Below are 15,196 nucleotides of genomic sequence, written 5' to 3' on the forward strand. Positions count from 1 at the left end.
TGAGCTTCCCAATGTCCTTCCTAAAATGTGGCACTCAGAACTATGCACAATACTCTAGTCATGGTCTGATCAAAAGTAATGTTACAGCAGAATTATTACTTCCTTGGTCCTGGATACTATTCCTCTCTTAATGCAGCCCCTTCTCCAAATCACTTGCTTGGCCACCATACCACACTGCTTACTCACGATGAGCTTGCAGGGTACTAAAACACCAAGATCTTACTCAGACAAACTGCAGTCAAGTCACATCTCACCTGTTCTGCACTTGTGAGGTTGATTTTTCAAACCCAAATTGTAAGGCTACATTTCTTTCCTATTAAATTTCATCTGGATATTGTCATTTACTCTTTTTCTATCAGAGTAAGAAAAGCTCCTCATTATATTAAACTTTCAAATGTTTGATGACATTAGAATAATAGAATTTTCAACTTGGAAAATATCTTAAAGGTCATTTTATCCAATTTCTATGGAGATCCAGAATTTCCTCTAAAACTTTGTTCTAAAACAGGTGTTTTTTCATGAACCCCTTGGCAATCTGAGGAAGCCTATGGACACCTCAGATGTAAATGTATAAATTAAAATAAATAGGATTGCATAAGAAACCAATTATATTGAAACAGTTATCAAAATATTTTAAATTATTTTTATTTGTTTTGCTGAATATTTCCCAATTAGATGAAGAAAAATCATTAACATTCATTTTTAAAAAGATGAGTTCCAAATCCTCTACCTCCCTCTCATCTCTCCCCCCTTTGAGAAGGCAAACAATTTGATATCAATTATACATATAACGTCATGCAAAACATATTTCCACATTAGCCATGTTGTGAAAGAAAATGCAAACCAAATAAAAGAATAAAAATAAAATGAAAAAATATGCTTCGATCTGCATCCAGACTCCATCAGTTTTCTCTCTGGAGGGGGATAGCTTCTTTCTTCATGAGTTCTTTGGAATTTTCTTGTATCATTGTCTTAATCAGCTAAGTTTTTCACAGTTGATCATCCTGAAAATGTTTTTGTTACTGTATACAATGTTCTCTTGGTTCTACTCACTTCACTTTGCATCAGTTTATATAAGTCTTCCCAGGGTTTTCTTAAACCACCCTGCTCATCATTTCTTACAGCACAATAGTATTCTATCACAATCACATACTGCAACTTGTTTAGCCATTCTCCAATTGATGGATATCCCCTCACTTTCTAATTCCTTGCAATCACAAAAAGAGCTGCTACAAATACTTTTGTACAAATAGGTCCTTTACCCTTTTCTTTGATTTCTTTGGGATACAGACATACTAGTGGTATTGCTGGATCAAAGGGTATGTGCAGTTTTATAGCCCTTTGGGTGTGGTTTTAAATTTTTCTCACAACTCCACCAACCAGGATTTTTCATTTTCCATTTCTGTAATGTTACTCACTCTGAGAGGTGAAAAGTAGTATCTTAGAGTTGTTTTAATTTGCTCTAATTTACTCTAATCAGTAGTGATTTAGAACATTTTTTTCATGTGACTATTGGTAGCTCTGATGTCTTCTGAAGGCTGCCTGTTCATATCCCTTGACCATTTATCAGCTGGAGAATAGCTTGTATTCTTGTGAATTTGATCCAGTTCTCTATATGGTCAAGAAATGAGGCCTTTATCAGAGAAACTTACTATAAAATTTTTCCAAGTTTCCTGTTTTCCTTCTAATTTTGGATGCATTAACTTTATTTCTTCAAAACCTTTTTAATTTCATGTAATTAAAAATATCTACTTTATTTCCCATAATCCTCTCTATTTTTTGTTTTGTTAAAAACTCTTCCTTTCTCCATAGATTGAACAGGTGCATTTTTTCCACGCTCTCCTAATTTACTTATATGATCCTCTATGTCTAAATCATTTATTCACTTTGACCTTATCTTGGTATAAGGTGTGAGATGTTGGTCTATGCCAGTTTTTCCATTTTTCAGAAATTTTGTCAAATGGTGAGTTTTTACCTCTCTAGCTTGAATCTTCAGATTTATCAAACTAGATTACTATGGTCATTTATTACTGTGTATTGTTTACTTATCCTATTCCACAGATCCACCACTCTATTTCTTAGTCATTACTATATTATTTTGATATTACCACTTTGTGATATAGTTTGAGATCTGGAACTGCTATGCCACTTTCCTTATCCTTTTTTTTTTTCATTTATTCCCTTGTTATTCTTGACTGTTTGCTTTTCCACATGAATTTTAAAAATGTTTTTCTTGTTCTATAAAATAATTCTTTAATAGTTTGATTCATATGGCATTGAATAAGTAAATTAGGAGGAATTGCCATTTTGTTATATTTGTTCAGCATACCTATGAGCAATGAACATTTCTCTAATTGTTTAGAAATGTTTTTATTTGTGTGAAGTGTTTTGTAATTGTGTTCATATAGTCCCTGTGTTTGTCTTGGCAGATAGACTCCCAAGTATTTTATATTGTGTGCAGTTATTTTAAATGAAATTTCTCTTTCTATCTCTTGCTTCTGGGTTTTGTTGGTAGTATAGAGAAATGCTGATAATTTATGTAAGTTTATTTTATATCCTGCAATTTTGCTAAAGTTGTTAATTGTTTCAACTAGTTTTTTAGTTGATTCTCTAGGGTTCCCTAAGCACACCATCATATCATTTGCAAAGAGTGATTGTTTTGTTTTCTAATTGCCTATTTTTATTTCAATTTATTTTTCTTCTTTTATTACTATAGCTAACAATTCTAGTATAACATTGAATAATAGTGATGATAATGGACATCCTTGTTTCACTCCTGACCTCAGAAGGCTTCAAGTTTATCCCCATTACAGATAATGCTTGATCTTGGTTTTAGATAAATATTACTTACCATTTTAAGAAAGGCTCCACTGTTTCCTATGCTTTTGAGTGTTTTTAATAGGAATGGGTATTGTATTTTGTCAAAGGCTATTTCTACCTCTATTGATATAGTCATATGATTTTTGTTTGTTTTGTTATTAATATGGTCAGTTACACTGGTAGTTTTCTTAACATTGAACCAGCCATGCATTACTATGTAAATCCTAACCGGTCATAGTGTATGATTTTTGTGATGTACTGCCATAATCTCCTTGCTAGTATTTTATTTGATATTTTTGCATAAATATTCATTAAGGAAATTTACCTATAGTTTTCATTCTCTGTTTTTGCTCTTTCTGGTTTAGGTATTAACACCATATTTGTGTCATAAAAGGAATTTGATTGGAATTTTTCTTCCCTATTTTTTCAAATAGTTTATATAGTATTGGAATTAATTATTCCTGAAATGTTTGGTAGAATTCACTTGTAAATCCATCTGGTCCTGGGAATTTTTTCTTAGATAGTTCATGGATGGCTTGTTCATTTTTTTTTCCTTAGGGTTATTTAAATATTCTATTTCATCTTCCATTAATCTGGGAAGTTTATGTTTTTGTAAATATTCATCCATTTTACTTAGATTGCCATTTTTACTGGCATATAATTGAGCAAAATAACTCCTAATAATTGTTTTAATTTCATCTCCATTGGTGGTACATTCACCCTTTCATTTTTGATACTAGTAATTTGCTTTTATTCTTCCTTTTTTTAAAATCAGATTAACCACTGTTTTATCTATTTTATTAGGTTTTTTTTAATGAAACCAGTTCCTAGTTTTATTTATTAGTTCAATGGTTTTCTTACTTTCAATATTAGTAATCTCTCCTTTGATTTTCAGGATTTCCATTCTGGTGTTTAATTGGGGAATTTTAATTTGTTCTTTTTGTAGTTTTTTTTTTTTTAGTTGCATGCCCTGTTTTTTGATCTGCTCTTTCTTTTATTGATGTATGCATTAAGGGATATAAATTTTCCAATAAACACTGCTTTCACTGCATCCCACAAATTTTGGTGTGTTGTCTCATTGTTATCATTCTCTTTAATGGAATAATTGATTGTTTCTAAGATTTGTTCTTTGACCCACTCATTTTTAGAATTAGATTATTTAGTTTCCAATTAGCTTTCAATTTATGCTTCCATGGCCCTTTATTTAAATATAATTTTCATTTCATTGCATTATTGTATCTAAAAGTGATGCATTTAATATTTCTGCTTTCCTGCATTTGGTTGTAAGACTTCTATGCCCTAATCCAGACCTGCACATCTTGCAGCCCACCAAAGGATTTCTGGTGACCTGCAAAAAATGTAGAGGAAAACATCTGCCCAAAATCCTTTGGTGGGCCACAGGTTGTGTAGGCCTGCCCTAATCCATGGTCAATTTTTGTGAAGATACCATAAAGAACTCAGAAAAAGTATATTCCTTTCTATTTCCATTCAGTTTTCTTCAGAAGTCTATCATAGCTAACATTTTAAAGATTCTATTCATCTCTTTGACTTCTTCCTTATTTATTTTATGGAGGGGTAGTACAGGGACACCATCTCAAGCCTCATACTTTTTCACACTGCTGTTTTCAGAACTAGTTCTGGGGGTTTGAAGTTTTTAGTGCTTCCAAGGTCCTGCGATCTGGGGAGAAGTGCAGTCAGTGATGTCCTGGTCTGCACTCTGGTCCTTATCCAGGAAGGAACACTGATCCCTTGGTATTCCAAAATTTTTAAATCAATTTATGGACCCCAGGTTAATAACCTCTTATTCTAAAGCATGCATTTTTTTTTGCCTGAATAGATCCAGTGATGGGAATCTCACTACTAATGAAATAGCCCTATTCTAGTTTTGAACAACAAAAAAGGTTTTTCCTTATTATTCATTGTTTATGTCTTGTTAGTTTTTACCCATTAGTCCTATTTGTACCCTCTGGAACTACATAGAACAATTTTTTCCTGTTCTATATAACATTGCTCCAAGTATTTGAAAATACTCTGCCTAAGTTGTATCTTCTCCTTGTTAAACATCTTGAGTTCCTTTAATCATTCTTTATACTATGTGGTTTCCTGACTTCAGCCTCAGCATCATCTTCTGGATGCTCTTTGATTTGTCAATGCCTCTCTTAAAGTTCATAGTCTAGAATGAAACACAATAATAGCTGTTTATATGTTATTCTTTCTTCTCCCCTACATAGTACATATTGGCAGACAATGCTTGAACCTTACTCTCATAAGAATTGGAAAGAGAGAATAACATATATACTCATTTGGGCATAGAAATATATATTACTTTACAGGAAAGTAGAATGGGAAGTTGATAAGAAAAAGAGGGGTAGCTGATAGAAGTGAGGGCAGATTGGGGGGAGGTGATGATCAGAAACAAAATACCTTTGAGGAGGGACAGGGTGAAAGGAGAGAGAAAGAAGGATAAACAGGAAGAAAATAGGATGGAGGAAAATATACAGTAATCATAAATGTGAAAAAAATTACAGCAAGTTTCTCTGATAAAGGCCTCATTTCTCAAATATATAGAGAACAGAGTCAAATTTATAAGCATATAAGTCATTCCCCAATTGATATATGGTCAAAGGATATGAACAGGCAATTTTTCAAAGAAAAAAATCAAAGCTATCTATAGTCATATGAAAAAACACTCTATATTACTATTTGTTAGAGAAATGCAAATAAAAACAACTCTGAGGTACTACCTCACACCTATCAGATTGGCTGATATGACAGAAAAAAATGACAAATATTGGAGGGGCTGTGGGAAAAATAGAACGCTAATGCACTGTTGGTGGAGTTGTGAACTGATCCAACCATTCTGGAGAACAATTTGCAACTATGACCAAAGGGCATACCACTACTAGGTCTGTATCCCAAAGAGATTTTTTAAAAGTACCTATTTGTACAAAAATATCTATAGCAGCTCTTTTTGTGATGGCAAAGAATTGGAAATTGAGGGGATGTCCACCAATTGGGAATGGCTGAACAAGTTGTGGCATATGATTGTGATGGAATACTATTTTGTTATAAGAGATGATGATCAGGATGCTTTCAGATAAACCTGGAAAGACTTACATGACCTGATATAAAGTGAAGTGAGTTGAACAAGGAGAACATTGTACACAATAACAGCAATATTATAACAATGATCAAATGTAAAGGTCTTAGTTATTCTGATCAATACAATAATTCAAGATAATTCTGAAAGACTTATGATGAAAAATGCTATCCACTTCCAGAGAAAAAACTGATGGAATCTGAATGCAGATAGAAGCATACTTTTTTTTTTACTTTATTTTTCTTGGGGTTTTTTTGGTCATGTTTTCTTTTACAACATGACTAATATGGAAATACATTTTGCTTGACTGCACATGTATAACCTATATAGAATTGCTTGCCTTCTTGATGAGAGAGAAGGGGAGAAGAGGAGGGAGAGAATTTGGAAATCAAATTTTTTGAAATGTTAAAAATTGTTTTTACATGTAATTGGAAAAATATTTTTAAAAAGAAATAAGTGAATTTCAATTATCTTCATGCTTTCTAGTATTTTTAATAGAAATCTGTGTTACATTTTCTCAAAAGCTTTTTCTGCATCTATTGATATAATCATAAGATTTTTGCATGTTTTGTCATTGATATGGTCAGTTATGCTTATAGTTTTCCTAATGTTGAACCAGCCATCCATTCTTGGTATAAATCCTACCTGGTCATAGTATATGATATTTGTGATATATTGCTATAATCTCTGTGCTCATATTTTATTTAAAATTTTTGCATCAATATTCATTAGGAAAATTAGTATACAGTTTTCTTTCTCTGTTTTTGCTCTCCCTGGTTTAGGTATCAAAATAATACTTTGGTCATAGAAATAATTTGATAGGATTCCTTCTTTATCTATTTTTCCCAAATAGTTTATATGTTATTATATGAATTAATTGTTCTTTAAATGTTGGCAGAATTTACTTGTAAATACCTCAGGGGATTTTTTTCATAAGGAGTTCATTTATAGCTCTTTTATCACTTGTTCAGATTCTTTTTCTAAGGGTAATTTAAGTATTCTATTTCTTCTATTAATCTAGGCAATTTATATTTTTGTAAATATATATCTATTTCATTTAAATTGTTAGTTTTATTGGCATATAAGTGGGCAAAATACCTCCTAATAATTGCTTTAATTTCATCTTCATTGAATGTGTACTCACTTTTGTCAGTTTTGATATTGGTAATTTGGTTTTCTTTCTTTTAAAAAATAAATTAACTAGTCATTTATTTTGTTGGATTTTTCATAAAACCAGATAGTAGTTTTATTTACTAGTTCTTTATTTTACTTTCATTTTTATTAATCTCTCCTTTGATTTTTAGGACTTTGCCCAATTCATTGATTTGCTTTCCCCCCTCTTTTATTGATGTAAGGGTTTAGAAATATATATTTTTCCTTAAATACTGCTTTGGCTGCATCCACAGATTTTGGTATGTTGTCTCATTATTGTCATTATCTTTAATGAATATTTTATTGTTTCTATAATTTATTTTTTATTTTTTTAGGATTAAATTATTTAATTTCCAATTAATTTTTAGTCTATGCTTCCAAAGACCTTTATTGAATGTAAATTTTACTACATTATGGTCTGAAAAGGGTGAATTTAATATTTCTGTTTTTCTGTTTTTGTTTATGAGCTTTTTATGCCTTAATACATGGTCAATTTTTGTGAAAGTGGCAGATACTGCTGAGAAAAGGTATACTCCTTTCTGTTCCCATACAATACTATTCAGAGGGATTTATCATATCTAACTTTTTAAAAATTTTATTCATCTCCTTACCTTCTTTTCTATTTATTTTATGGTTATATTTATTTAGGTCTGAAAGGTATAAATTGAGGTCCCCTACTAATATAGTTTTACTATTTCCTTCTGTAATTTATTTAACTTTTCCTTCAAGAATATTGATGCTTTGCCATTTGGTGAACATTTGGTCAGTATTGATATTAATTCACTGTCAATGGTACCTTTTAGCAGAATGTAATTTCCCTAATTAACTAGGTATTTTTTAAGTAGGTATATTTTTGTTCTTGCTTTGTCTGAGATCATGATTGTTACCCCTGACTTTTTAACTTCACCTAAAGCACAGTAGATTCTGCTCCAGCCCCTTATTTTAACTCTGTGTGTGCGTGTGTGTGTGTGTATTTTCTGTTTCAAGTGGGTCTCTTCTAAACAAGTCACTGGATTCTGGTTTCTAATCCATTCTGTGTGTATGTATGTGTGTGTATATGTGTGTATATGTGTACACACAATGTATATACCCCTTTAGACCAGGTCAGATGAGAGTGAAGTTCAAAAATTGCCCTCTTCCCCTCATTTCCCCTCCATTGTAAAAATTATTGCTAGCATACCTCTTTTAAATGAATTAATTTTCCCATTCTTCCTTTCCCTTCCCCTTCTCCCAATGCGTCCTCCTTCTCACCCCTCCCTCCTCAATTTGAAATTATCCCAATCTAATAGACCTATACCTATAACCTCTGTCTAGGTAGACTTCTTCTAAATGCTGTAAGTTCTTAGGGGTTATATGTATCATCTTCTCATTTAGGAATATAAACAGTTTGACCTTACTAAGTTACTTATGATTTCTCATTTATGTTTTTTTATTTTTATTTTTCTCAAGTATCGTGTTTCAATATCAAATTTTCTATTCAGTTCTTATCTTTTTATCAGGAATGCTTGAAAGTTCTTTATTTCATTAATGTCCACTTTTCCCCTGTAGGATTATACCCAGTTTTACTAAATAGTTTATTCTTGTTGTAATCCTCACTCCTTTGCCTTACAGAATATCATATTCCAAGCCCTCCACTCCTTTAATGTGGAAGTTACTAAATCTTGTGTAATACTGAGTGGCTCCACAGTATTTGAATTATTTACTGCTGGTTGTTTTTAGTACTTTCTCCTTGATCTGAGAATTCTGGAATTTGACTATGATATTCCAGGGAGTTTTCATCTCTTTCAGGAGATGATCAATGGATTCTTTCAATTTCTAGTTTGAGTTCAGATTCTAAGATATCTGGGCAGTTTTCCTTTATAATTTTTTTGAAATATGATGTATAGGCTCTTATTTTAGTAATGGATTTCAGGTGATCCAATAATTAATTCTTAATTTATCTCTCCTTTATCTTTTTTCCAGAGCAGTTGTTTTTTCTATGAGATTTTTTACATATTCTTCCATTTCTTCAATCTTTTATTTTGTTTTATTGTTTCTTGATATCTAATAAAGCATTAACTTACACTTAACCAATTCTAATTTTTAAGCAATCATTTTCTTCAGCAAGATTTTGTACCTCTTTTTTAAAAATTAATTCTAATTTTAAAGGAGTCATTTTCTTCAGTATTTTTGTACCTCTTTTATCAAGCTGTTAATTCTCTTTTCATAATTTTCTTAATCTCATTTCTTTTCCCATTTTCTCTGCCATGCTAATTTGTTATTTTTTTATTATTTTCTTGCTTTTTAAAATTTCTTTCTTTAGCTCTTCCAGGAATTATTGTTGGGCTTGTGTCCAATATGCATTTTTCTTTGAAGCTTTGTGTATAGATGTTTTCAAGTCATTGTCTTCTTCTGAGTTTGTGTCTTTAGCTTCCCTATTACCATAATATCTTTTTATGATAAGGTTTTTTGTTGTTTGCTCATTTTTCTAGTCTATTTCTTGAGTTTGGACTTTGTGGTAGACTTGCACTCTGCTCAACTCTGAGGGTGGAATCACTGTCCCAAGATTCAGGCTTTTATGTCCTGCTATTTTCCTAGTTACGTTTGTTGGCCTACAAGTTTTCATTGCTTCCAAGGTAGTGTTATCAAGACAGAAGTGTGTTCAGTGTCCTCCTGATCTGTACTCTGGTCCTTACCTAGGTATGACCCCTGCTTTTTCATGATCACAACTCCTCTCTGCTTTGTAACTGTGACCTGGAATTGAGCAACGGGCAATGGAGTTGCCAAATGGTATCCAGTCCTGCGTAGTACAGGGGTCCTCTGTAATTTCTTTTGACCAGATGTTTAATTCCCTTAGGCCTATGGACTCTGAGTACTCCTTATACCATTGCTGCCACTGCTGCTGCTGCTATTTCCTCCAAGGTTGGCCAACCTATATTCTAGGGTCCATGGATCATTTTTTATATCCTCCTAAGTTGTACTGGTCTGAGAAAAATGACTCATTTTTACTTTTTTGTTGGTTATGCCAATTAGAATTTGATTTGAGGTGCTTCTTAAAGTGGTTTAGAGGGTAATGTTGGTAGAGCTTGGGAATAATGCCCAACATACTCAACCACATTGGCTCCTTCCCTTGCCCTTCCCCTGAAGTTTCTTAAGCAAGAGAATGATGTGACCAGACTTCTGCTTTAAGAATATTATTTGGGTGGGCAGCTAGGTGGCACAGTGGATAGAGTACTGGCCCTGGATTCAGGAGGACCTGAGTTCAAATCCGGCCTCAGACACATAACACTTACTAGTTGTGTGACCCTGGGCAAGTCACTTAACCCCATTACCTAGCCAAAAAAAATATTATTTTGGCAGCTGTGTGAAGGATAGATTGGACAGAACAAAGTAGCAGTCTTCCTTTTCAAAATGACTCATTTGGAGATATTCTTAAATTCACCCCACCAGTGTGTTTGAGACCTTTTTTTGATGTATCACAACTCCATTTATATATCTCTTCTAGCTCTAGATCTTTGATTCTGTGATCCTATCACTTTTCAGGATAGCAGTTGTTACACAATCAAGGCATAGCTATAAAACAGCAAGAGGGAGCTGTACCATCTTGAGTATCCTAATGGGTAGGAGGAGAAATAAGGCACTCTGTTGGTGTCCGCATTTGAGTGACAGTCTCCAGAGTCTCTCTCAGACCTCATCATGATGAGTGATACTTGGTAGTGAATTAAGAATTAACTAAGTGAGAATTTAATACATTCCTACTACTAATTTGTTCATTAAACAGTTATTAAAGTAGCAGATGCTGTGGGCACTATACCATGCTAGGATCTAGAGGTAATAGAAGTATATGATAGGATCCTTATTTTTAGGAACATATAAAATTGGTGAGAGATAAGTACTACATATATAGAAAGGATAACAAATATGGAGATGAGGGGACTATGATACTGACTCTAAATGTAATAGAGAAAACAGCAGTTTGAGCTCAGATAGTCCAGGGAGAAGTGGAAGCTGATTGGACCTTGAAGACTCAATTCTTAGGTTAGGACAGGAAACGTTGATGAGGCAGAGAAGGTCCCTCCTTCTCCTCCCAACTTCTCATGTACAGTCTTTCGGCAGTTTGTTCACCTTCCCGTGGGTCAAATATAATTGTCCTCTATGGCTAATAAACTACAAAGTCTCAGGAAGTATTTAAGCATTTGGAAACTTATCATGTGGAAAAGAGATTAGACTTATTTTATTTGTCCCCAGAAGGAAGAATCAGGATCAACGAATGGGTCAAAGTCATAAAGGGGCAAGATAGACCTGATGTCATGACAAAAATAAAATCCTTTCTAGAAATTATTTCTGTTCAAAGGTGGAAAAGAATACCTCAAGAGGTGATGGGGTTCCCCCTCCATGGAGGTCTTCACACACAGGTTGATAACTACTTTATGGGTATATTATAGTGAGGATTCTTTGTGTATGTGTTGGACTAGATGACAGCTGAAGAGCCTTCCAACTCTCATATTCTATTAGTCTATCATTCTGGAAAGACTGACCACCAGGTGATGAAAATTGTTGACCATAGCCACTTATGAAATTATCTATTTAGGGTACACACGAATCTCTGTCAGGGTCAAGAACATTCACAACTATGTTATGATGAATATTTTAATGTAATAAGGAAGTGAAAAATTTATTTTCTCAGAGGTAGAAGGGTAGAGGAAGCATGAGAATGCTACAGTGAGGAAATAGCAGGAAAAGAAGAAAGGAGCACAAAAAGAGTAGTGGATGCCAAGGACAACCAAACTGTGCCAACATTCATTGTTTGAAAGGTCAACTCTTCCTGAAATCTCTTGACAAGCCAGCCTCATTCTCCTAACTTCCTCATTTCCAAACTCCCCACATCTCAGTTATAAATCTCTGCCTTCTCTTTAACTTCATTCATGTATCTCTTTCCCCATATAAACCACAGTTCCACAGATAAGAGCCCATTATGGTGAACCCTAAGAGACAGTCTCCATTCTTTGGCTGCTCTGGAAGGTTAGGGTAGCAAACTTGGCTAGTAACAACTGGGCCATTGTCTGAGCCCTTATAATCTCTTTATTACAGAGGACTGTGATGACAGGATAGCCTAGAATGCATTTGGCACAATATAAGATTTTGGGGAACCTGGTGTGTTTTAGGGTTTGGTCTATTCTTCTCATACATATAAAACTCTAGAGATCAAGGGAAAAGATAACAAAATGTGAACCCAACTGTTTGAATGCCCCAGCATCCTTTCTGCCACTGATGAAGAGCCTATCTTGATTATGAAGATGACAACATGTAACTTTCATTTTTTCCCCATTAAGTAGTTATTATAACACTACATCTATTGTAATCAAAATGGTGCTGTTTATAGACATTATCATATAAACATTTTAACAAGAAGAAACTACTATAAAAACAAGCATTTACTTAACTTTTTTCCAATTGCTTATACATTATGATGGCCAAATGTATATAACCAGTAACAAAGTCGCAAAAGCTATAACCTTTAAATCACTCAGATTTCTTTCAAATAAAATAATTAAGCAAGATAAAAAGTAAAAGTAGAGCTACCAGTTACCATTTATGAACATTTTCTTTATTCAGATCTGTTCCTTTTCATTTTATCCATGAATCCTTACATCTTCAATTCAATCACAAGAAGCAAACTGCTAGACGCATGTCGTGTTCCCCCATGAAAAATGTTGTTTGTCTTGGGTGATGTTCCTCCTCCTTCAGCTTTTCCAACAGTAGCGATACTCTCACTCTCTATCATATTCTCTGTCCTGGTCTTGGTCATGGTCCCAATGTCTTTCTTGTTCTCTGCTTCTCTCTCTGTAACAATTATCATGACAATTTCTACTATGGGATTTGTGACATTGGCTCTTTTCTCTGGATCTTCTGTGGTCTCTCTCTCTTGATTGTTCACAACTTGATCCAGAACCATAAGATTTGGACTCAATTCCATGAAGGCAATCCCGCAAGGAACTAATAAGCACTATGCAATGATCATCAGCAGACACTTTGGAATGTTTAATTAAGGAAATAGTAGTCACCAGTGTCTCAATAGCACTCCTATAATTACCAACACTGGTGTAAGACACAGCTCTTGAAATGGCACTGCTCAAAATTGCCCTGTTTTGGGGCAGCTAGGTGGTGCAGTTGATAGAGCACCGGCCCTGAAGTCAGGTGGGCCTGAGTTCAAATCCGACGTCAGACCAAACACTTGACACTTACTAGCTGTGTGATGCTGGGCAAGTCACTTAACCCCAATTGCCTAAAAAAAAAATTGTCCTGTTTCTATTCATGATTTCTCCAAACTCTACTTCACTTAATGGCATTCTTACAGCATCCATTTCTCTTCCAGGTAGCTCATAGTCACTTCTACCATATGGGGAGGTCAGCCATATGGGTTGGCGGGTGTGCCAGCTATCTGATGTTAGCATGCCACTGTTGGTTGGTGGGGGAAGTTGGGTTTATATGTGGAGCTGGTGGGGGAGTGAGGACACCTGGAGGTGGTCCAGGAAGATGTAGAGGAGGAGTAAGCATGAGGGGTGGCCCCAAAGGGCCAGGTGTATGAGGTAGAAAAGGGCCTAGAGGTGGAGGTGTTCACTGCTTGGAGTTGGAGGACCAGAAGAAATTGGACCCAATGGAGGCTGCCCAAAAGACTGTCTTGGAAAAAGAATTGGTGGTGGAGGGTAATCACCTCCGTTAGGAGGCCCAGATAATGGAGGAGGAAGAAGCTGACCAGAAGGGAGAGGGCCTGGTGCACTAGGAGGGCCTGGAGGACCTAGGGGTGGATGTAGTGGAGTTTGTCCAGATTTTAGACCAAACATGGGTATTTCCTCTATGCTGTGCCTCATATGTCATGGAATCCCAGTTTCCAGGATTAAAGGCCAAGTTCCTTTAATAAGATGTTTGATTAAATTTCCTGGGAAAGGTAGGGGTGACCCTCCCGGTCTAGCTGGTTCAGAAAATCTGCCCCCACCTGGAACAGCCCCTGGAAAAATGGCCCCATCTCCTACCACTTTGTGGAAATGCTGCACATCAACTGCCTCCTGGATGGCCAGCTTTGCCTTCCCCTGACATTTGTCCTGACTATGTAGTTTTCCTGAATTGCATTTCAAATTGGCTCAGGAACTGCTTACTACAAGGAGTCACAACAGGATTCTGATCATGTAGTTCTCTTTTAGGTAACAGATGCATTAACTTTTTTGAGGATGCTTAAGATCCAGCACCAGCAAGAGCAAACCCTTTTGACTGGGCATTAGCCTGGTTTAAAAAAAAAACAATCTCTGAAATATCATTTTTTTCCCAAAGAATGGACTGTTTGAGTTAAACCTTCATCAATTTTCCACCATGTAAGATTTCCAATGTACAATGCAGTTGTCTTTCCAATATATGTAAAGACAACATTTAGTTCTGATCTTTTACCTATATCATTGCCAACAGATTGTGGGAGAGCATCCATGTAATCACAATCCTCTGGGGCACCTCCATTATTCACAGATGGAGAGATGACAATAGCATACAAATCTATCTTATCATGCCCACCATATTCAGGCTCCTGGGCTGAAGTTTTCACCCACATCTGCATAAATGTCTATGTGATCCACACCATCCACCATTTTTCCTTGCCTGCTGCACCCACCCACAGCAGCTTGGTCCATAGCAGCCCACATGTCACTTTAGCATCTAGTACAGGTAGAAGGAGGAGTGGTGAAATATTCTCTTTTATGTTTTATTTGTTTTTCCCCCAGATACTACAATGCAAATGCTGAAATAGAATAAAAACTCTTCTATGGTTGGCTACCTGATTAATCCATATACACATTGATATATTTGTACCTTTTCAGATAATGTACTTTAGATTTATTGTATTATTTGATCCTCATAATGGTCCTGTGAGGAGGCTTCTATCCTTACTCTGAAACAAGTTTCATCAAAACAGAAACACTGTCCTCTAAAATCCCTCCCTTTGTTCCCTAACTGAATGACTAATTCATTTTTTGTTCTGCCTCTTTGGGATTTTGTATTTCTTAGAATATACTTGCTATGTGAGCCCAATAAAGCCAAATATGGTATGGATCATGTGTTTTTCAGAGAATCTCTATCTATGAAACCCCACCTCCTCCA

The 15,196-nt window shown here is 34.9% G+C and overlaps 1 pseudogene; it reads right to left on the minus strand.

Moving 5' to 3' along the window:
- Positions 1 to 12,795: 12,795 nt before the first annotated feature.
- Positions 12,796 to 14,688, minus strand: LOC114037732 (annotated as a pseudogene).
- Positions 14,689 to 15,196: the final 508 nt, after the last annotated feature.

Source organism: Vombatus ursinus, unplaced genomic scaffold (genome assembly GCF_900497805.2).
Source record: "Vombatus ursinus unplaced genomic scaffold, bare-nosed wombat genome assembly UNPS02010548.1, whole genome shotgun sequence".
In the NCBI taxonomy this organism is placed as follows: Eukaryota; Metazoa; Chordata; class Mammalia; order Diprotodontia; family Vombatidae; genus Vombatus; species Vombatus ursinus.